Raw genomic sequence first — 25,778 nt, 5'->3', positions numbered from 1 at the left:
CCTGGAAGAAATGGACAAATTCTTAAACACCCACACTCTTCCAAAACTCAATCAGGAGGAAATAGAAAGCTTGGACAGACCCATAACCAGCGAAGAAATTGAATCGGTTATCAAAAATCTCCCAACAAATAAGAGTCCACCACCAGATGGCTTCCCAGGGGAGTTCTACCAGACGTTTAAAGCAGAGATAATACCTATCCTTCTCAAGCTATTCCAAGAAACAGAAAGGGAAGGAAAACTTCCAGACTCATTCTATGAGGCCAGTATTACTTTGATTCCTAAACCAGACAGAGACCCAGTAAAAAAAGAGAACTACAGGCCAATATCCCTGATGAATATGGATGCAAAAATTCTCAATAAGACACTAGCAAATCGAATTCAACGGCATATAAAAAGAATTATTCACCATGATCAGGTGGGATTCATTCCTGGGATGCAGGCCTGGTTCAACATTCACAAATCAATCAATGTGATACATCACATTAATAAAAGAAAAGATAAGAACCATATGATCCTGTCAATTGATGCAGAAAAGGCCTTTGACAAAATTCAGCATCCTTTCTTAAAAAAGACCCTTGAGAAAGTCGGGATAGAAGGAACATACTTAAACATCATAAAAGCCATTGATGAAAAGCCCACAGCTAGCATCATCCTCAACAGGGAAAAACTGAGAGCTTTCCCCCTGATATCAGGAACACGACAGGGATGTCCACTCTCACCGCTGTTGTTTAACATAGTGTTGGAAGTGCTAGCATCAGCAATCAGACAACAAAAGGAAATCAAAGGCATCAACATTGGCAAAGATGAAGTCAAGCTTTCGCTTTTTGCAGATGACATGATATTATACATGGAAAATCCGATAGACTCCACCAAAAGTCTGCTAGAACTGATACATGAATTCAGCAAAGTTGCAAGATACAAAATCAATGTACAGAAATCAGTTGCATTCCTATACACTAATAATGAAGCAACAGAAAGACAAATAAAGAAACTGATCCCATTCACAATTGCACCAAGAAGCATAAAATACCTAGGAATAAATCTAACCAAAGATGTAAAAGATCTGTATGCTGAAAATTATAGAAAGCTTATGAAGGTAATTGAAGAAGATTTAAAGAAATGGAAAGACATTCCCTGCTCATGGATTGGAAGAATAAATATTGTCAAAATGTCAAAACTACCCAAAGCTATCTACACATTCAATGCAATCCCAATCAAAATTGCACCAGCATTCTTCTCGAAACTAGAACAAGCAATCCTAAAATTCATATGGAACCACAAAAGGCCCCGAATAGCCAAAGGAATTTTGAAGAAGAAGACCAAAGCAGGAGGCATCACAATCCCAGACTTTAGCCTCTACTACAAAGCTGTAATCATCAAGACAGCATGGTATTGGCACAAAAACAGACACATAGACCAATGGAATAGAATAGAAACCCTAGAACTAGACCCACAAACGTATGGCCAACTCATCTTTGACAAAGCAGGAAAGAACATCCAATGGAAAAAAGACAGCCTCTTTAACAAATGGTGCTGGGAGAACTGGACAGCAACATGCAGAAGGTTGAAACTAGACCACTTTCTCACACCATTCACAAAAATAAACTCAAAATGGATAAAGGACCTGAATGTAGACAGGAAACCATCAAAACCCTAGAGGAGAAAGCAGGAAAAGACCTCTCTGACTTCAGCCGTAGCAATCTCTTACTCGACACATCCCCAAAGGCAAGGGAATTAAAAGCAAAAGTGAATTACTGGGACCTTATGAAGAAAAAAAGCTTCTGCACAGCAAAGGAAACAACCAACAAAACTAAAAGGCAACCAACGGAATGGGAAAAGATATTTGCAAATGACATATCGGACAAAGGGCTATATCCAAAATCTATAAAGAGCTCACCAAACTCCACACCCGAAAAACAAATAACCCAGTGAAGAAATGGGCAGAAAACATGAATAGACACTTCTCTAAAGAAGACATCCGGATGGCCAACAGGCACATGAAAAGATGTTCAGCGTCGCTCCTCATCAGGGAAATACAAATCAAAACCACACTCAGATATCACCTCACGCCAGTCAGAGTGGCCAAAATGAACAAATCAGGAGACTATAGATGCTGGTGAGGATGTGGAGAAACGGGAACCCTCTTGCACTGTTGGTGGGAATGCAAATTGGTGCAGCCGCTCTGGAAAGCAGTGTGGAGGTTCATCAGAAAATTAAAAATAGACCTACCCTATGACCCAGCAATAGCACTGCTAGGAATTTATCCAAGGGATACAGGAGTACTGATGCATAGGGGCACTTATACCCCAATGTTTATAACAGCACTCTCAACAATAGCCAAATTATGGAAAGAGCCTAAATGTCCATCAACTGATGAATGGATAAAGAAATTGTGGTTTATATACACAATGGAATACTACGTGGCAATGAGAAAAAATGAAATATGGCCTTTTGTAACAACGTGGATGGAACTGGAGAGTGTGATGCTAAGTGAAATAAGCTATACAGAGAAAGACAGATACCATATGGTTTCACTCTTATGTGGATCCTGAGAAACTTAACAGAAACCCATGGGGGAGGGGAAGGAAAAAAAAGAGGTTAGAGTGGGAGAGAGCCAAAGCATAAGAGACTGTTAAAAACTGAGAACAAACTGAGGGTTGATGGGGGGTGGGAGGGAGGGGAGGGTGGGTGATGGGTATTGAGGAGGGCACCTTTTGGGATGAGCACTGGGTGTTGTATGGAAACCAATTTGACAATAAATTTCATACATTAAAAAAATTAAAAAAATAAAAAAAGGAAGTAATTCATAAAATAAAAGGGGAAAAAAAGCTTGAGATGCAAAAACATTTTTTGAGCAAAAATGAGCAAAGATATTGGTGATATAATAATAAATCTAAAATATATCTGTATAAAATAGTAACAATACCTAATTTTTAGTGTTTAACAATCTCTAAACAAGACTGGCCTAAAATATCGAGCAAAAATTAGATGTAAGATGCAAGACTATGATTGGAATTAAAGCGCTCTAAGGCCCTTCTATCATTCAGGGAGAGGTGAAGATATCAATTAACTAAGTATATATGTAGTAATTTCAAACATAATTACTAGAGAATGGAAATTATGTGTGACTTCCAAAGCCAATGGAAGAAGAAAAATGGAATTTTTTTTTAAAACTGTGATATCAAACTAAAAACTTATGCACAGTAAAGGAAACAATCAACAAAGTAAAAAGACAGCCTACCAAAAGTATGTCCAACCATTATCTGATAAGGGGTTAATATCCAAAGTATACAGGAAATTCATGCAACTCAATAGCAAGAAAACAAATAACATGATCAAAAGTGAACAAGGATTAGTTATTTCCCAAAGGAAGACATACAATAGCCAACAGGTATATGTAAAATGCTCAACATTTAATCAGGGAAATGTAAATCAAAACCACAACACGATATCACTTCATATCTGCTAGAACGACTATTATCTAAAAGACGAAAGATAACAAAAGTTGGCAAGAATATGGAAAAAAGGGAACCCTCATACACTTGGTGGGAATGTAAATTGGTACAGCCACTATGGAAAATAGTATGGAGCTTCCTCAAAAATTTAAAAAAAAACTACTGTAGGATCCAGTAATACCCCTTCTGGGTATATAAACAAAGGAAATAAAATCAAGATATCAAAGAGATATCAGCACTCCCATGTTCATTGTAGCATTATTCATAATAGTTAAGATATGGAACCAACCTGTGTCCATTGACAGAAAAATAGACAAAGAAAATGTATATTCACATATATGTGTATATATACACACACATACACACACACACACACACACACAATGGAATATTATTTAGCCTCAAAAAAAGGACATCTTGCCATTTACAACAGTATGGATGAACCTGGACAGCATTATGTTAAGTGAAATAAGTCAGACAGAGAAAGACAAAAATTGTATGATCTCACTAATATGTGGAATCTAAAAAAGGGACTCATAGAAGCAGAGAATGCAATGGTGTTTTCCAGGGGCTAAAGGGAGAAGGAAATAGAGAGATATTTGTCAAATTTACAAATTTCAGCTATGCAGGATGAATAAGTTCTGGAGGCTTACTGTACAGCATGATGACTATAGTAATTATACACTATTGTATAATTGAAATTTGAGAGAAGTGGGATAGATCTTAAATATCCTCACTACAAAATAAATATGTGAGGTGATGGATGTGACAATTAGCTTAATTGTAGTGATCATTTCATAACCATACTGTGATTATATTTGATAAATAGATAAAAACATCACATTGTACAACATAAACATATGCAATTTCATTTATCAATTATACCTTAAAATATGGAAAAATATATTAATTAATTAATTTTATTTTTAAAATTGTAATAAATTTAAAAGATAGAAAATCTGAATGGAAGAAAAGATGACACAGAAAAAGCAGTGCCCCATGAAATAACTAAATATGATAGTAGAAATAAATCCAAAATATTTGAAATGACAATAAAATAAATGGACTAAACTTAAAACAGTGAAAATAACATAGTCATTTTCAAATTGATGTTTACAAAAAAAATTCAGTTCTATGCAACTTACAAAAGACAATGTTAAAATGCAGATGACAGAGAAAGTTAGAGAGTTAAACCATACAAAATTATCCAGGTAACACTAAACAAATGAAAACCAGTGTAACTCTATTAATATAAGAAAAAAAACTTTAAATTGGTAGCTCTTTTAAACCCAGTTCACATTAAAATATTTTGGGGAATTTTTTCAAATTATCAATGCCTCACCTACACCAATTAACTCAGAATTTCTAGAAGTTGGTCTTGCGCATGTATGTTTTAATTTTTTCCTAGGTGATTATGATGCAAAATCAGATTAATAACTTCTATTTTAAAGCAAAACCATGTTTAGGAATGAAGAAATACACCATGTTAATAAACATCTTTAACCAGGAAGAAATAAAAATCCTAAATCAGTATGCATATAATGATATAACTTCAACATATCAGTAAAGCAAAAACTGACAGATTTGGAAGAATATTCATAGTGTAATTTTTTGATACTTTTCTTAATAAAAGAGAAGTCAAGTAAAGCAAAGAAAAAAGTAGGGATAAGTAACATTCTTAGCAAATTTGAAGCACAGATATACCTAGATGCTGATACTCAATAATTAGCAACTACACAAAGAAAGTATACGTGGAATATTTACAACATTTTATTATGTAATAGGCTTTAATCAAGTCTCAACAAAACAGATAAAAACTTGCTACCATATAGATATCCTCATCAAAATAAAATTAAATTGGAAGTAAAGAACAAAAATATTTTTAAACCATATATTTAGTAATTTTAAAACCCACTTTTATGTAATTTGATAGTTAAACAAGGTATAATGGAAATTAAATAATAGTAGAACTAAATCATATGGAAAATGTTACATATCCAAACTTGAAAAGTGCTGCTCAAATAGTTCTTAGAGGGGAATTTCTAAACTTAAGTGCTTATATTTTAAAAAGAATGTTTAAAACACACTGAAATAAGAATTCATTCCTAAATAGTTTTTTTAAAATAAAATAATACATCATACGTTGCATTGTACTAAGGGTATGATATAAAATAATAATAATAATATCTAATTTGTAGAGTTTTAAAATAAGATAGACCTACAATATTGGACAGAAATTAAAAACAAGATGCAATAGGCAAGAGGAAGTAATTAAAAGCATAAAACTGTCAAAGAAAGAGATAAAACTATTTCTATTTGTAGATGACATAATTGTATATCTGAAAAACCCAAGAGAATCAATAGAAAAACCGTTACAAACAATAAGAGATTTTAGCAATGAAACTCAAATATTAATATGCAGAAATTGATAGTTTTCTATATACAAACATTAACCAGTTAGAAGATACAATGAGAGAGAAGACTCAATTTACAGAGACAACAGTAAAGAAAATACTTGGTTATAAGGTTAACAGGAGATATGTAAACTTATAGGAGGAAAATTTCCTATTATTTGCGAAATATAAAACAGTATACTTTGAACAAATGAAAAGACAGACATTTTAGGATAGGAAGACTGAACATCCTAAAGATATCAATTCCCTCTAAATTAATTTATAAATTTGTTTCAATCCCCCAAAATGCCAAGAAGTTTTTCCCCGGATACAGATAAATTTGTTATAAAATTGAGACCGAAAAATAAACCAGCAGGATGGCAAAGTTCTGGAGATCTGTTGCTCTACAATGTGAATATACTCACCACTACTATAGTGTACACTTAAAAATGATTAAGACCGTACATTTCATACATCTTTTATCACAGTTAAAAAAAAAAACAAAACAGGAATATAAAACAACTTCTCCATACTGATCACCTTTCAAGCATTCTTATATAACATTATAGATAATCCCTCTATTCTTAAAGAATATCTACCTGGGGAACCAGAAATACTGATTCCACTGAGCTTCAGTATATTCCCTCAAGCGTGATACTCCTGTGCTTAGTCTAATGCCAGGCATGTAGTGAGTGATCAATAAATATAGATCATAAGTAACCTACAACTTTCTCTGTAAATATATTGAGTTATGAATAAATCTATGTGCATTTCCAAAAAATATGAACAAGGAAAAATCACTAAGTCTAAAAAAGTAGAAAAAATGAGGGAAGCTAATTCAAATAGATGTTAAAATATTGTTATAAGACCTATATTTAAAATTGTGTGGCATCCAGAAAAACAACATATAGTATCAGGAAAAAACAAAACAAAACAAAACAGACTGTCCAGAAATAGACCCAAGTGCATCTGTAAGTTTATTGTGTGATAAAAATGGTTATCTCAAAGCAAAATGGGGGCAGATACAAAAATATTAATAAGTGGTATTGAGAAAACTTAATAGTCATTTAGAAGAATATGTCATTAGATTTATACTTCACAACATACATCAGTATAAACTCCAAATGAATTAGATATCTAAATGTAGACAGTTGGATGATATAGATACATACATACATAGATACATAGAAGAAAGAGAGAAAAGAAAAGAAAAGAAAGAAGGAAAGAAAGAAAGAAAGAAAGAAAGAAAGAAAGAAAGAAAGAAAGAAAGAAAGAAAAAAGAAAAGATGGAGAGAAGGGAGGGAGGGAATGAAGGAAGAAAGGAAAGAAGGAAGGAAGTAAGGAAGGGAGAGAGGAAGGGAGGGAGAAGAAAATGACAGACGAAAGATGTGAGCCAATTCCTCTATTACCTGGGATAGGGGAAGAAGTTCCTAACCATGATTCAATGTCCAGAAGCAATAAAATAAAATGGAAAATTTTAAAAATTAAAAATAAACAGAATTTGTAAGGCAAAAACAGTAACAGTATGTGGAAAATCAAAAGATAAATGACAATGATAAACCAGGAAAAAAAATCTCAATTTATATCATAGCAGATCTGACCTCTCATATATAAAGAGTTTTTAAAAATTCAATCTTGCCTAATAGGCTTAGACTTCAGCCTATTAAGATAAAACCAAAGCAAAGTTTCTTTCCATGGCCCAATATTTATTGGTTCTAGATAAAACTTTTCCAGTCTTTTCTACAATAAAAGTACTTCTTTTTGATCACGCCTATGTTAGGTAAATTCAATTCTCTATTACAAACTATATAAGAAGAAAGAGTTGTCCTAAGAACAGGAATATTTCAGTCATTTCATTTCTAATAAAATCTCAAACAATATGGTGTTTTCTATATTCTAATTTCATCATTAATAGCACCCTTGCTTGCTTTCAAAATTCTCCTACTTTGAATGATAAATTATGTTTACCTTGTCTGTAGACCAAATGACGACCAGTTTTCATCAGAGTGTCACAGAAGGAATTTCATCCACATTAGCTGGCATTCATCAACTAGCAGATTCATATGGACCTAACTATCTCCCCTGTGCTGTTGTACCATGAACTGTTCCAGTTCTAGTAATTAGAACTAAGGCTAAATGCAATTAATTCTCTAAGTTTGAGCTGTTATGTTTGACTCTCTTAAAATTATATCATATAACAGGAGTATTAGGAAGGCTTGCTGACAAAATGAAAATAAGAGTAGGTATTAACCATGCCAGTAAACTTCCTTTGTACTTGTTATTCATATCCCAAGCCTGGGCTCCTCCTGACCTACCATTTTTCTCAATAAGCACTCATGGATCTCTTACACGTATGAATTTCTGATCAGGTAGTCTCCTACCGATGCAATCCGGATGCTTCTTGCTGAAAATATGATTTCTTACAACCTCCAGCTTCACTTCTATCTACCTCTGCCTACCCTCAGGAGTTACTGACATATGTTTTTCACTTTTCCTGGTTAAAAACCCCACCCTTCACGATTTGCATTCTGGCCTAAACACTGAGAGTATCAATAGCATAAGATAACATCCACTGTTAGAAAAAGTAGGAGACGGGTCCCTGGGTGGCTCAGTTTGTTAAGCCTCTGACTTGAGCTCAGGTCATTATCTCGTTTGTTGGATGAGCCCTGAGTCAGGATCTGTGCTACAGCTTGGAGCCTGGAGCCTGCTTCTGATTCTGCCTCTCTCTTGGTCCTGCTCGCTCCCTGCTCGCTCGCTCTCTCTCTCTCTCTCTCAAAAATAAATAAACATGAAAGAAAGAAAGAAGGAAGGAAGGAAGGAAGGAAGGAAGGAAGGAAGGAAGGAAGGAAGGAAGGAAGGAAGGAAGGAAGGAAGGAAGGAAGGAAGGAAGGAAGGAAGGAAGGAAGGAAGGAAGGAAGGAAGGAAGGAAGGAAGGAAGGAAGGAAGGAAGGAAGGAAGGAAGGAAGGAAGGAAGGAAGGAAGGAAGGAAGGAAGGAAGGAAGGAAGGAAGGAAGGAAGGAAGGAAGGAAGGAAGGAAGGAAGGGTGGGAAAAAACACAATAGATTTACAATGGTTTAGCCCAAATCACTGAAATGGAAACACCTAATAAAAGTGAAAAAGAGGGGCACCTGGGTGGCTCAGTAGGTTAAGTGTGGGACTCTTGATTTTCGCTCAGGTGATGATCTCACAGTTCATGAGATTGAGCCCAGTGTCAGAATCTTAAGATTCCCTCTCTCCCTTCCTCCCTGCCCCTCCCCCCTTCTCTCTCTCTTTCTCAAAATAAATAAATAAACTTTAAAATTATTAATAAAAAAAGTGAAAAGTATATTTAGCTAACTCCCTATGTGTGCTGAGAATAGGTAATAGTGACTTTCTCACTCAAAAAGGACTTCTTGAAGGAAACTAAATACAAACAGGTATAGCTCCCACAGTCCCTGCAGAGCCAACTCTGTGGCAATGGTTTGGTCATATTTCTTCTAATAGATCTACTAATAAAATCTCCTAAATGAAATTCGTTTCTTTCAAATAACCAATGAATTTACAATGATTATTTCTACATGGCCATTCACCATAAACAAGCTAGACCTTTATCTCATGGCCTCACTGAAATATAGCAGGCATGTTTCTTTGTGGAAATATACCAGCGTGGTGTGATACATCCACTGACCTTTCCAAATAATCTTGCTTTGTGAACAAAAGGAAATGTTAATTTCCTCGAGAGTAAAAGCTGATGCAGTTGCCAAAGATAAAGCAAAAAGGACACAAAAGCAGCAAACTTCAAATGTGCTCTGGATACTGAAATAATGATAGCAAAGGAGATCAGTGACCTCGAGAATGACAACGAACTAAAGTGGGATTTAGAGGTCCCTAAGTATAATGTATTCATCGACACTTTTATTTCGAATGGACAAGCAATGGAGCAGAATTAATGCCCTGTGGAACTCATGGCTGTGCATCGAAATCCACCAAGTTACCAAGACTTATGGGCTTTCCAAACAACCCAGGTGAAGGTGGCACTCTTTACAGGGTGCCTGACCAGCAGAATACAGATTTGATTCTCCGACCCCTGAGAAAAATACAAAGCAGTCACTTTGAGCTAAGACTCCAAATTACAGCTGTGGCTTAGCTTGGATTTTTTTTTTAAATGAAACTTGCTGACTAAGGCCATAATATTTGATTTATCTTTTCCTTTTAATGGTGTTGATCAGAATAGAATTGGTCTCTTGTTACCACTCTGAATACATTGGGCTTTGCTGGATACCTAGCTGGGTACATCTATTCTAACCTCATTGTGGCTATCAGGAAATGAATTTCCTAATTAATAGCAGAAACCAAAGAACAAACAGAAAGAGTAAATGCAAAAGGATAATATTCTTTAGGAATGCTGTCAAACTGTATTTCGGACAGCTCCCCCTTGGCCAAATAACACACAAAACAAAGCACACAGGGGCTGTCAGCCATGAAGAGGCAGAGAAAAGAAAAGAACAGCAGATTGAATATAGAAATAATTTGTCATCTCAAAAGACTTCCAAAGTGCAATAAAAGACTGTTTGGAATCTAATTGAAATGATTCTGGGAATGAAATGACATCAGCGCTCACTGAAGGCACATTACGAAAATATAGTTGCTTGAGTGAAAAACTAACGGAGCCCTCAGTTTGGCCTAATGGTGCATGGGAAAAGTTACCTCCCAAGGTCACTCCCTTCAGTGCCACCACAAATCAATATGTTGGAACCCACTGAAGACACTAGGCAAACATCTTGATTGTGTATGTCAGTGAGAACCCTCTAACCCCAAATAGAAGTATTTATGGTAAGAACAAAAAAGTAAATACAAAGCAGAGTTTTGCCAAACTCTCCACATGAATTCTGTTTTAGGCTCTCCCAAGGATAAATAGTGTTGCTCCTTCCCCTACAGAAATGTAAAGCACACTGATATCCCCTTGGATACGGAAGGCAAAGTCTGAATCCTGCATTTCTTTAAAGTATTTCCGTCTCATTCAACCAATATTAACTGAACATCACTAAGTACTAAATAGACTCAGTACTTACATGGGGGACCCTGCAAGCCACAACACTTGTTTACATGAGTCACTGCCTAGTGGGGAATGAATTATAATAGTACAATGTGATTATGTGAAAAACATATATAGTCCAGAATGATTTGCTCCATCTGAGGAATTCACACATAGGGAGATGCCTAAGTGTGATGCTAAAGGTGAATATGAGTTTACCATCCAGATAGGGCATTGAAGAATGAAGTACCTGGAGGGAGCATCCAGACTGCTATTGCCAAGAAACACAGAAAGGCATGACACAACAAGAGCCAAGTTGCTGTCGGCCTGTGGGTGCCCTTCTAAGTATAGACCCTTAGCATTAACAGAGACTTGCCAGTAAAATATTCCCGTGAAAGAGTTGCCGGTTTTCTTTTTCTCCAATTCCTCTCTTCACGTTTTCCCTTGAACTACTCCAAACAAGCATTTGACTCCATTACTTTGCTAAAATAGCTTTTGCCAAGGTCACCAATAATCTTTATGCTGCTGAATCCAAAGTCAGTTTTCAATCCTTAGAAATTTGATATACCAACATTTAATAGACTGTACCACATCCTCCTTCTGGACATACTATCTTCCTCTGGCTTCTTGGACACCAGTCTCTTGTTTCCCACCACCCCCAGCTTTATCTCCTTTGCAGATTCCCCCTCATGCCCTTGCATTCTAAATATTGAACAGCCTTAGAGTTCAGCCCTCAGACCTCTTCTTTCTCTATTCATACTAACTTCCTAAGATATCTCCCACCCAGTCCCACACTTTTAAAAAACATCTATATGCTGGTGACTTCCACATTTATACCTCTGTCCTAGACAGTTCACAACTGTGAACTCCAAGTATATAGATCTCACTGCCTACTAAATATTTACATTGAAGTTCTCATAGGAATCTCGGCATTACAACATCTCAGAAGAAACTTCTTACTCCTTCCCCCAACTTATTCCTGCTATAATCTTCTCCATCTCACTTAATAGTATCTCCATTTTTCCATTGTTTGTGGCGGAAATCTTGGTGTTGTCCATGACTTTTCTCTTTCTCTTACATCCCACATTCAATCCAACACCAAATCAATTTCAGAATATATCCAGAATCTCATCCCTTCTCGGCACTTCTGCCAAAATCCTGGTCCAGGCCAATCACCCTTCACTAGGAATATTCTAATAGCCTCCACAGTGGGTCTCCCTGTTTCTGTTCTCATAATAAGAATGATTGTACAAAAACTTAAATCAGATCATGGCATTTCTTGGCTCAAATCCATCCAATAACTCCTACCAAAGTCAGAGTAAAACCAACAGTTCCCTCCCAACACTGCTACCTGACCACATTTTTGCCCACTCTCTGCTTGTTTAGTCTCAGTCACACTGACCTGCTTTCTAGTCCTCAAACATGCAGAGCAGTGTCCCACTCCAGAGCTTTGTACTTACTCTTCCCTCTGCTTCTAAAGCTTTACCCTCATGTTATCACATGGTTCACTTTCTCACTTTCTTTAGTATCTGTTTAAATATCCCTTTGCAGCAAAGTCTACCATGACCATTTTCTATAAAAGAGTAACTCTTCTCCATTACTCCAGCATTCTCTATTTCCCTCCCCCTGCTTTTTCTAGGTTGTATTTATTACCACCTGATGTAGTCTATGTTTTTAAATGTATTCATTTCTTTCTCTATCTAATCCCCGCCAAAATATAAGTTCTGTGAGGGCCAAGGCTTTGTTTCTTATGTTTACTGGTGTATCCTCCAGCTCCCAGAATGGTGCCAGCTGTGTAGTAGGCACCTAATAAAAACTTATTGACTTAGGGGCACCTGGGTGGCTCAGGCGGTTAAGCATCTGGTTCTTGATCTTGGCTCAGGCTCGTGGTTCATGGGATCAAGCCCCTCATTGGGCTCTGTGCTGCCGTATGGAACCTGCTTGGAATTCTCTCTCTCCCTCTCTCTGCCCCTTCCTGTGCATGCACACGTGCACGAGGGCGCATGCGTGCACGTGCTCTCTCTCTCTCTCTCTGCTCTCTCTCAAAATGAATAAACTTTAAAAAATAATATATATATACACAAAAGATAAACTTATTGGCATACTATGTGAATGAACAGAAATGGTTCCTAATACCTGAGAACTCATATGAGAGCTTCTTCTTTAGAATACCATCAGTGTCAGTTCCTCCAGTAAGAAGGAACTAGAGACTGACATCAGAACCACATAATTCCTAAATTCCCATCTTGCTTAAACAAAACACACACACACACACATACAAACAGTAGATACTGAAATTCTCAGAATTAAATACAGATGTAATCATTTATAGCGTCCTCTTATAAACTTTATAAAGTTGCTAGTTTAAAAACATCATCTTGGGGCTCCTGGGTGGCTTAGTTGGTTAAGCATCTGGCTCTTGATTTTGGCTCAGGTCATGATCTCAAGGTTTGTGGGATTGAGTCCCAGGTTGGGCTTTGTGCTGACAGAGCCAAGCCTGTTTGGGATTCTCTTTCTCCCACTCTGCCCCTACCCCACATGCACGTGCTCACACTCTCTCCCTCTCTTTCTCAAAAATAAACACTTAAAAACATCATCTTAAGTATGCTTTGTTATATTTTGTACTTGAACCAGATTCATACTTGGACTTTACCTGACTAGTAGGGCCAAGGGTGCATTGCCTTTGGCAAAAATTTTATACTAACTTTTTTGAAGAATTTTTAAAGAAAAATTGTTACTAAAGTTTAGATGTACATATCCTTCTACTGGGAATTCTGCACCTAGGGAAACCCTCTGTATGTAAACAAGGAGATATGCATGCAAAATGTTTATTGCAGTATTAGTTGTAATAGGGGGAAATTAGAAACAACCTAAATATCCACCAATCAACGAATGGATAAATAAACTGTGGTATGTTCATAGAGCAGAATACAAAGTAGCCCTTCAGAATTAGAGCCTCACCTAATAACTTGGATAAATTTCAAAAGCATTGTTGAGCAAATAAACAAGTTGCATGATATATACCAAATAATACCACTTACATAAAGCTTACAAGTGTACAGCACAATACTATAGAGAATTTATGGAGACATAAAATAATAAATGCCAAATTCAGCAGGATGACTGCCTTTGTGAGGGATCAAGAGATGGGGATGAAAAGGGTCTTAACTGTATCAGCCATGACTTATTTTTTTTAACAAAAAATATATAGCTGAAGGAAATGTGTTAGGGTTTTAAGATTTGACAAAAACTGTTGATGTTTTGGTATTTCTCTCTGCTTTCCTATGTGTTTGAAATATCTCATAAAAGAAAATATTCCAGGGGCGCCTGGGTGGCGCAGTCGGTTAAGCGTCCGACTTCAGCCAGGTCACGATCTCGCGGTCCGTGAGTTCGAGCCCCGCGTCAGGCTCTGGGCTGATGGCTCAGAGCCTGGAGCCTGTTTCCGATTCTGTGTCTCCCTCTCTCTCTCTGCCCCTCCCCCGTTCATGCTCTGTCTCTCTCTGTCCCAAAAATAAATAAACGTTGAAAAAAATTTAAAAAAAAAAAAAAAAAAGAAAGAAAATATTCTGTTCCCCAGTGTGGGGAAAACCAGAAAAATAGTGCTCTTAACACAGTGCAATATTAATGAAGCTTCATTATATTTATAAGGGCATGCCAGGTGGAGAAAACTGTATTTGCATAATTGCTTATTTTGGTAACACTAGTAGTCAGTTAAATCATGAAGGACTTTAAAAGTCAAGGTGAGCTGTTGGAATTTCATCCTGTTGGCAATGGAAGGTCATTGCATTTTAAGCAAGGGAGTAACTTGATATGATTTATATTTTAGAGAGATCACTCTTGGGGAGCAATTTGGGAAGTACAATGGAGGACTAAAGTGAATGGAAGTAGTAAGACCAGTTTGGAGGCTTTTATAATGATCCAGGCAAAAGATAATGATGTCCTGGACTAAATTGGTGACATGGGGATGGAGAAAAGCAGAGGAAAGTAAAAGTATTTGGGACATAAAATCAACAGGACTCTTATGTGCGAAGTGCAAAAGGAAATCCAGGGTGCCTTTCAATTTTCTAGCTTGTTGGAATGAGTGCATAATGATTGCAACCACTAGGATAGGATATTAGGGGGAAGTGCAGATTTGGGAGTGACAGGGGAGACAAAGAGCTAACATATGTTGATTCCAGCCATCTGTGAGAGGATATCCAGGAAGCAGATGAATTAATAGGTCTGTAGCTTGAGAAAAAATTTGGAGCTAAAGATAAATATTTGGTGTTTATCCATATATAGTTGGCAATTAAAATCATGGAAGTGAGTGAGATCTGCCTGAAGAGTATGGAGACAGGAGATTTAGAGAGAAGAGAACCAAGGGTTAGAACTCTAGGATCACCACATTGAATGGGGGAGACACAAGAGAGGTACCCATGAAAAAGGCTGAACAGAAGTAGGTGGAGATACTGAGGAAGAATCCAGAGATCATGTAAGGCAACTTCAGACCATTAAGCCTGAGGTTGGTCAGAACAAACCCTCCACTCTCCCCTGCATTGAAATGATTAAGAACTGCCTCTTCCTCCTCCTAAAGATTAATTTCTCCCCCTGGGCTTCGGATGACCTCAAAAATGGATATGTAAACCCTTGAAGGACATTAGGTATGTTGTTTGGAAAAATCTTAAGAGACCAATGTCAGATCCTCAAATTTCATATGACCCCTCCTAAAACTGACCTACCATAGAATATTGGGTCCAGGCATTAGAAAAATGCTCTCTCACCTTCCCTTCAACAATCGCCTTCCACTTAACAATCGCTTTCTTTTCCCTTCACAAAAGAAAGGCATTCTCCTCATCCATTCTTTTTTTTCTCCATATTTTTTTAAATTTAAATCCAAGATAGTTAACATATAGTGTAATAATGTTTTCTGGAGTAGAATTTAGTGATTCATCACTTACATATAACACCCAGAGCTCATCCCAACAAGTGTCCTTTTTAATGCCTATCACCCATTTAGCCCATCCCATAATGCAACACCCCCCCACAACCCTCAGTTTGTTCTCTGTATTTAAGAGTCTCTTATGGTTTGCCTCCATCTCTGTTTTTATCTTATTTTTCCTTCCTTTCCCCTATGTTCATCTGGTTTTTTTTCTTAAATTCCACCTATGTGTGAAATCATATGATATCTTTCTCTGACTTATTTTGCTTAGCATAATACCCTCTAGTTCAATCCACATTGTTGCAAATGGCAAAATTTAATTATTTTGATTGCTGAGTAGTATTCCGTTGTATATATACCACATCTTCTTTATCCATTTGTCAGTTGATGGAGATTTGGGCTCTTTCCATAACTTGGCTATTGTTGATAGTGCTGCTATAAACATTGGGGTGCACGTGTCCTATTGAATCAGCATTTTTGTATCCTTTGGAAAAATACCTAGTAGTACAATTGCTGGGTCATAGGGTAGATCTATTTTTAATTCTTTGAGAGACCTCCATACTGTTTTCCAGGGTGGCTGCACTAGTTTGCACTCCCACCAGCAGTGCAAGAGGGTTCCTTTTTCTCTGCATCCTTGCCAACGTCTATTTTTGCCTGAGTTGTTAATTTTAGCCATTCTGACAGGTTTGAGGTGGTATCTCATTGTGGTTTTCATGTATTTCCCTAATGATTAGTGATGTTGGGCATCTTTTCCTATGTCTGTTAGACATCTGGATATCTTCTTTGGAATAGTATCTATTCATGTCTTCTGCCCATTTCTTCACTGGATTATTTGTTTTTTGGGTGTTGACTTTGATAAGTTCTTTATAGAGTTTGGATACTAACCCTTTATCTGATATGTCATTTGCAAATATCTCCTCCCAATATGTCAGTTGCCTTTTAGTTTGGCTGATTGTTTCCTTCCCCATGCAGAAGCTTTTTATCTTGATGAAGTCCCAGTAGTTCATTTTTGCTTTTGTTTCCCTTGCCTCCTGAGACATGTCAAGTAAGAAGCTGCTGCAGCTGAGATCAAAGAGGTAGTTGCCTGCTTTCTCTAGGATTTTGGTGGTTTCCTGTATTACACTCAGGTCTTTCATCCATTTTGAGCTTATGGTGTGTATGGTGTAAGAAAGTGGTGTGTGTGTGTGTGTGTGTGTGTGGTGTAAGAAAGTAGCCCAGGTTTATTCTTCTGCATTTCACAGTCCAGTTTTCCCAACACCATTTGCTGAAATGACTGTCTTTTTTTCATTGGATATTCCTTCCTGCTTTGTAAAGATTAGGTGGCCATACATTTGTGAGTCCATTTCTGGGTTCTCTAATCTGTTCCATTGATCTATGCATCATTTTTGTTGTGTGCCAGTACCATACTGTCTTGATGATTACAGCATTGTAATACAGGTTGGAGTCCGGACTTGTGATGTCTCCACCTCTGGTTTTCTTTTTCAACTTTACTTTGGCTATTTGGTCTTTTCTGGTTCCATACGAATTTTAGAATTGTTTGTTCTAGCTCTGTGAAGAATGCTGGTGTTGTTTTGATAGGGATTGCGTTGAATGTGTAGATCGCTTTGTGTAGTATAGACATCTTAACAGTATTTGTTCTTCCAATTCATGAGCATGGCATGTTTTTTCCATTTTTTTGTGTCTTCTTAATTTTCTTTCATAAGCTTTTTATAGTTTTCAGTGTATAGATCTTTTACCTATTTGATTAGATTTATTCCTAGGTATTTTATGGTCTTCAGTGCAATTGTAAGTTGGGATCAATTCCTTGATTTCTGTTTCTGCTGCTTCATTATTGATGTATAGAAATGCAACTGATTTCTGTACATTGATTTTATATCCTGCAACTTTGCTCAATTTATGTATCATTTTTAGCATTTTTTTGGTGGAGTCTTGGGGCTTTCCACATAGAGTATCATGTCATCTGCGAAGAGTGAAAATTTGACTTCCTCCTTGCTGATCTGGATGCCTTTTATTTCTTTTTGTTTTCTGATTGCTGAGGCTAGGACTTCCAACACTATATTGAATAACAGTGGTAAGAATGGACATCCTGTCGTGTTTCTCACCTTATGTGGAAAGCTCTCAGTTTCTTCCCATTGAGGATGATATTAGCTGTGGGTCTTTCATATATGGCCTTTAAGATATTGAGATATGTTCCTTCTATCCCTACTTCCTTGAGTGTTTTTATCAAGAAAGGATGATGTATTTTGTCTCTTCACCCAGTCTTAATTATACTTGGATACATTTCACTGAGGTATAGAAAATTCCAAAGGGCCAAAGAAATGATACCAAATTTTAGTCTCAGCAAAGCCTTCTTGAATCAATTAAGCACCTGAAACACATTGTGGGCCTTGTGTCTTTCCCTATCTTATATATTTCTGTTAGGAGTTCAGCATGGCTATAGAATCCTTTTTTAACCACCTTTTGTGACTTCTTCCATCCTCTCCATCTTCCCTCTTATTCTCATGTCCACTTCCAAACTGACTTTGACCAGCTTCTTGAAGATATAACCTACAAGTTCCTGGCCTCAACTTCTCTGGTGCTGTGGGAGGGTGGAATCTCACACAGGTGCAATCCCACATCTTGAGGACGTTAACTCTCTGCGGGGTAATCCTGGAGTTATGATGCAGGTAGGTAAAGGTTTCCCATTTTATTCAGAGAGAGGAGCCTCATTTATTAGGCTCCTCAGGTGATCCTGTGGTATCCAGAAGCCAATCTTCCATACCAATGGCCAATCAGATAAAGCTTCCTTTATTGCCTCTCCTCTTCTTCCTTTACTTGCCTGTCTCACTGCTCCCTGTATGGTAAGTCTCAGGCTCCGCTTTTTGGGGAATTCCATGCTAAGGGAGTTGGGATGCCCTGAATTCAGATATTTTGTAAGATGGGACAGAAGGAGTGATGGCAATTGCATTTAACAACTTCCCTTCTTCCATTCCTTGGACTACTGCCAAAAGATACATCACCTTAGGAGAATGCTAAGAGAGAAGACAGAACAGGAAAAATACCAAAGGCAGCAATGTCTTATTTTACCCAGGTGACAAACTCAAGGCAAGGCTCTGTGGATTCTCTGTCCTAGAATTAGAATACTTGAGATATGTGGGAGGTATGCCAGGAAATCCAGCTGACCATGAGGCACACCTTCTCTGCATTTTTTTAAATAAAAAGCATTTGATGAGAACTCATTTCAGCTTTGTCTTGACCTAGGGCTCATATACAAGTTTTCATTTTCTCAAGGAGGATCATGAAAAGTGCCTCCACAAGTCAGTGTTACAGCTTCATATAAAAAGAACATACGTGAAGGTAAGTTAGCATTTTATATCTTGAACATTTATTCAGATGTGTAGGAGAAACAATTTTGTTAACTTGTACTAAAATGTTATTGATGGGCACCTGAATGGCTCAGTCAGTTAAATGCCAGACTCTTGATTTCGGCTCAGGTCATGATCTCACGGTTAGTGAGTTCAAGCCCCGGATTCTTTCTCACCATCTCTCTCTGCTCCTCCCACATGCACACACGTGCACTTGCTTTACCCCCTCTCTCTCCGCCCCCCCCCAAAATAAATAAAATAAAATAAAATGTTATTGAATCCACTTTCTTTTTAGATGCAAGTCTCCTGTTTGCTGCCCCTGGTTAATCACTTCTCTGTTCAATTTTTCATTCCTATTATGTGTGTATTAATGTTAGATTCACATAATAGAAACATTTATTGATGTTACTGTAAATAATGTTAAAAATTGTTAATTTACTGCTTGTAAGTCCCACATTTACAAAAGGGCTGATATGTTCCTTTTTTTCTGTTATGAATTTCCATAAAGCAGGTTAATCTGCACCTTTAAAGCAGAACATTTTCTTGTGTCTAGAAATAGAACACAATTTTCACGAATTGATCTAGGAAATTAATATTAATTTATCTCTCTCAGAGGCAGAAATGCTGTTTAATTGCCTCAAATGTACAACGATAAATATCTTCAATGATAAAATGAAATTGCTAATCTATATATAATACTCAAGTGTGTGACTCTGTCTGACCTCCACATTTTTTTTTAAATGTTCATTTATTTTGAAAGAGAGAGTGTGAGCAGAGGAGGGGCAGAGAAAGAGGGAAAGAATCCCAAGCAGGCTCTACACTATCACAGAGCCCCACGTGGGGCTCGATCTCACAAACCTTGAGATCCTGACCTGATCTGAAATCAAGAGTCAGACACTTAACTGACCTAGCCACCCAGGCACCCCTGACCTCCGCATATTTTTTAAGACAGTTTAAGATAACATGGAAAATTAAAACTTAGATAAATATAAAGATCTCCATTAATATCCAACAGGAAAAATTCTAAAATGCACAGTTTCCAATTTTTTGGGATTGGTTTTTGCTCAACTGTCATGTAATCTTCACAATGAGTCTCTAAATGAAAGGATGGCAGGTATAGTTAAGAGGTATTTGATAAGGCTTGATAAAGCCTTCTAATTGTATTTCCCAGAAAATGAAAAAGTTAATACTTCTAAGACCTAGGTAAAAAAAATACTTGGGAAGTCAGCACTTTTCTATGTTTGCCTTCAACAAAATTATAACAGCAGTCTGTAGCTAAACTTTTAAATATAAGTCTTGACATATTATTGTGAATTTGAGTATATAACTTGGAAGAATTGCTAAGAATTGAGTGATATTATAAAAATTCAATTTCCTTCCATTTACTGTGTAAATAATTCTCATTTAACATACATAAAAATGGGGATATAGTTGATGCTGAATCCTGTCTCATTCTAGCAATGTCATATTTACCTATGGATACATGACCTAATTAGAAAAAAACTTTCACAAAAAGCAATGCAGTTCCCAAAAAAAATTTACTTTCTAGATTTAATAATTATCATTATATATAACAAATTCATTTTATAATCATGTATTAAAAATAAGTATAACTTACATTAAGACATACTGCCTTGGGGCGCCTGGGTGGCGCAGTCGGTTAAGCGTCCGACTTCAGCCAGGTCACGATCTTGCGGTCCGTGAGTTCGAGCCCCGCATCGGGCTCTGGGCTGATGGCTCGGAGCCTGGAGCCTGTTTCCGATTCTGTGTCTCCCTCTCTCTCTGCCCCTCCCCCATTCATGCTCTGTCTCTCTCTGTCCCAAAAATAAATAATAAAAAAAAAAACGTTGAAAAAAAAAAAAGACATACTGCCTTATCTTTGAGAAAAACACGAAAATTTCCATTTATATACATGTTTTCTTACACGGAATTTTGATAGAATGATACATAAGATTATTAAGCATAAAGTTATATTACATTAGGATACAATTCTGTGGGGTAAAAGGAATGAAAATACTTCAAGGAGAAAAGGTAATGATGGAAATTTTTCATTGGTTAAAGAAGAGTTCATATACATATTTTTAAAAAATAGATGATGGTGAATATCAAATCATTGTAAAATTTAGATTTCCTTGTTTACATTTGAGAGAGTGATGTCACAGTTTTGTCTTTTAAATGAGACATTTACATGCAGCAGAAATTACATCCTTTTCAACTATTTAAACTTAGGATGACGAATTTTAGATATTTGCATGAAAATATGTAAGGGGGTACATAGTTTTTAAAAATTTATTTAGAAGTTACGTGGGCAAAAATATTTGAAAACCACTGTATTAGTTTCCTTTTGCTTCTGTGACAATCACAAACTTGGTGACTTAAAACAATACACATTTATTCTACACAGTTCTGTAGATCAGAAGTCTGATATGAGTCTGTCTGGGTTTAAAGCAAGATGTTGGCAGAGCTGTCTGTATTCCTTCGGTGGGGAATCTAGGAGAAAACCCATTTCCTAGTTTTTCTAGCCCCAATTCCTTAACTCCTGACCCTGTTTCTCCATCTGAAAAGCCTGCAATGTTAGACCGAGTCCTTCTCACACCGCCGTCTGTCTCTTCTGCCTCCCTCTTCCATGTACAAGGATGCTTGTGATTACATTGGGCCCACCTAATCAAACATAGTCTTTCCATCTCAAGGTCAGTAGATTCGCAAACTCTAATCTCAACTGCAACCCACATTTGCTCCTGCCATAACATAACCTAACATGTTCTTCAGGTCAAAGATTAGGACATGGACATCCTTGTTGGGGCCATTATTCTACCTACCACAACCATCTCTTTCTTCATTTTCTGGTTATTCACCTTGTGCCCCCAGTGGTTGCACATAAATGAATTAATAAAAATAATTTAACAAAGACTTCTCTCCAGTTTAAACTCCCCACGTCGAATGCCCCAGATGCCACCCTTTTTCTCTCTCCCCTTCACAGCCAAATATCTTGAAATAGCTATTGCTTTCTCATTCAGTTTCTCTACTTGTGACCCTCAAATCACAACCTGGCTTTCATCTATGAAAACGATCCTCCCCCAATGGCAAACAATGGAGTATGTCATTACATCCAAAGGTCATGTGACACAATTTTGATCAGTTTCTCCATCCTGAAACTCCTGATTCGCTTGGTTTTTTGGCCCCACGGTCCTGGCTTTCTTCCTATGTCTGTGTTAGGTACTGCCAGTCTCCCTTGTGGAATCCTCTCCTCATGCCTAGTCCATACATTTTGCTGTTCATTAGGGTCCTGTCCTAACCCATATCATAATTCTGCACACTCTCTAGGCAGTCACATAGCTTGATAAGCCAACTACGGGTAAATTGCTCCCAAATTCTTATCTCCAGTCAGACCTGTCTCCAGAGCTTCAGAAATACATATTCTACTGTTTATTAAATGTCTCCATATGATGTTGGACAGGTACCTCAATTTTAACAACTGAAATCTGAATTTGTCATTTGCTACTACATGTCAACCTACTTTAACTCTTATATTCTCTATCTCAATAAATGCCACACCAATTCCCTGGTTGAACAAGACAGAACCCTAAGTGTCATAATCTCCACTCTCATGAATCATCATCAAGTTCTGTCAGTTCTACCTCCTAAATATATCTTGAATCCTCCATACAGCCACTTCTCAAGTTTATTTCTTGCTCAGATTTCACCATTATTTCTTGCTTGGTACTGGTCTTTCTGCTTCCAACTTTGACACCCCCTTTGTTTTCTCCATACTGGACGCCCACAGTAGCCAAAATGATTTTTCTAGAAGACAAATAGCATTATATCATTTCCCAATTAAATCACTTCAATGGCTCCCTACTGCCATTAGGATCAAGACCCTAGCCTGATCTCTTACTCCAAATATGCTAAACTTTTTTCACTTCCTTGAACTTGTCATCTTGCTTCTCTTATCCAGACCATCTTACATGCTGTTACCCCTGCCAGACATGAGCTTCCCACACTCCTTGCCTCCCTGTTTAATTCTTACTTAATCTTGATCAGGAATGCATTTCATTTTCTGAAATTGGAGAGGGAAAGGAATGGATGGGTAGGAGAATAAATTATCTTGTAGTTTGGAAGTAAGGAATTGGAATGCATACCTGATGCACTTCTTAGTGAAGTGGTAAAGGCATTTCCTTGGAGTGCAATAAGTAAAAGTAGGTAGAGAATACAGAGGCAGGTGAAGTTTTCCTGATGTCATCCTTTATGGGAAATAGGAAAGAGGATGAGCCAAAGACAAGTAAAAGGATTGTCAAATGGAACCCAGTAATGATCCATCTGTAGCTTTCAGTCTGTTTGCTTGAATGGATTTTTCCAGCAATGCTAAATCAAGCCTGTCCTTCTAAAGCCCATCTACCTGATGTTCAAATCAAATAACCAGATTGTTGACAATTCAGACCTCTTTTTAATATCTTTACAATTCTTCACATATTCTGTTTTCATTTTTGCTGAAAATAATAATTTGATCATTATAATCAGAACATGTTTTGATATATGTATATACTGTGAAAAAATTACCACAGTAAATTTAGTTACCATCCAATACCTCACATAGTTAAAATCTTTTTCTATTGGGGACTGACAACTTTTAAGATTTGCTCCAGTATTGTTCACTATAGTCACCATGCTTTACTTCATATCCCTAGGGCTTATTTGTTTTGTAACTGGAAGCTTGTCCCTTCTCACAACCTTCACCCATTTTGCTCACTTCCTACACCCTCCCTCTGGCAAAAACCCATCTGTTCTCCATATATTTTAGTTCAGTGTTTTTTTATTCCAAATATAAGTAAGGTCATACAGTATTTATCTTTCTCTGTATGACTTATTTAGTGTAACACCCTCGAGTTCCATCAGTGTTGTTGCAAATGTCAAATTTTCTTTCTTTATGTCCAAATAATATTCCATTGTAGATATACCCCACATCTTTTTCCATTCATCTGTTGATAGACATGTAGATTGTTTTCATGTCTTGGCTATTCTGAATAATGCTGCAATGAATATGGGGGTGCAGATATGTTTTCAAGATAGTGATTTCTTTCCTTCAGATAAATACCCAGAAGTGGAATTGCTGGTACGGTATTTCTATTTTTAATTTTTACTTCAGTTTGAGAAACCTCCATACTGTCTTCCACAGTGGCCATACCAATTTACATTCCCACCGTCAGTGCAGGGGGTTTCCTTTTTCTCCATATCCTCACCAACAATTATTATTTTTTTTTATTTGAGAGAGTGTGGCGGGGTGCAAGTGGGGCAGAGGGAGAGAGACAGAATCTTAAGCAGGCTCCATGCAGAGCTTGACGCGAGGCTCAACTCCATGACTCTGGGATCATGACCTGAGCTGAAATCAAGAGTTCGACCTTCACCCAGCTGAGCCACCCACGTGTCCCAACAATTATTATTTCTTGTCTTTTTTATAATAGCTACGTTCCAATAGATCTGAGGCAAAATTCATTGTGTTTTTTTTTATTGAGATATAATTGACATATGACATTATATTTTCAGGCATACAACATAATGATTCAATATTTGTATAATTTGCAAAATGATCACCACAACAAGTCTAGTTAACGTCTATTACCACACACAATTACAAATTTTTGCTTCTTGTGATAAGAACTTTTGAGATGTTCTCTCTCGGCAACTTTTTTTTCAACGTTTTTATTTATTTTTGGGACAGAGAGAGACAGAGCATGAACGGGGGAGGGGCAGAGAGAGAGGGAGACACAGAATCGGAAACAGGCTCCAGGCTCTGAGCCATCAGCCCAGAGCCCGACGCGGGGCTCGAACTCACGGACCGCGAGATCGTGACCTGGCTGAAGTCGGACGCTTAACGGACTGCGCCACCCAGGCGCCCCTCTCGGCAACTTTTAAATATACATTGCAGGATTATTAACTATAGTCACCATGCTGTACGTTGCATTCCCATGACTTATTTATTTCATAACTAGAAGTTTGTAACTTTGACCATCTTCACCATTTTGCCCATTCCCCACCCCCATCTGGCAATAACCAATCTGTTCTCCTTATCTATGAGTTTGGGAGGAGGTTGGGGGTTAGATTCCACATATAAGTGAGATCATGTGGTATTTGTCTTTCTCTGTCTGACTTATTTCACTTAGCATTTTATTGCAGTTTTGATTTGCATTTCCCTGATATTGTTGATCACCTTTTTAATGTACCTGTTGTCCATTTTTATGTCTTCTCTGGAAGAAGTCAACTCAGATCCTCTGCCCATTGTTTGTTTGTTTTTGTATTGAAGTATGCTTGACACACAAGGTTATATTAGTTTCAGGTTTACAACATATTTATTCAACAATTCTATACATTATTCAATACTCACCATGATAAATGTAGCCATTTTCTGTCACCATACATTATTACAGTATTATTGACCATATTCTCTATGCTGTACTTTTCATCTCCAACTTATTTATTTTATAACTGGAAGTTTGTACCTCTTTATTCTCTTTATCTATTTTGCCTATCCTCCCACCCACCGCCCTCTGGCAATCACCAATTTGTTCTCTGTATTTGACTTCTGTTTTTTTGTTTGCTTGTTTTACTTTTTATTTTCCACATATAAGTAAAATCATAGGTTAGTTATCTTTCTTTCTG

This window comes from Leopardus geoffroyi, chromosome B2 (assembly GCF_018350155.1).
Source record: "Leopardus geoffroyi isolate Oge1 chromosome B2, O.geoffroyi_Oge1_pat1.0, whole genome shotgun sequence".
NCBI lineage: Eukaryota > Metazoa > Chordata > Mammalia > Carnivora > Felidae > Leopardus > Leopardus geoffroyi.
The sequence above is the reverse complement of the archived record's forward strand: the minus strand, read 5'-3'. Positions refer to the sequence as shown.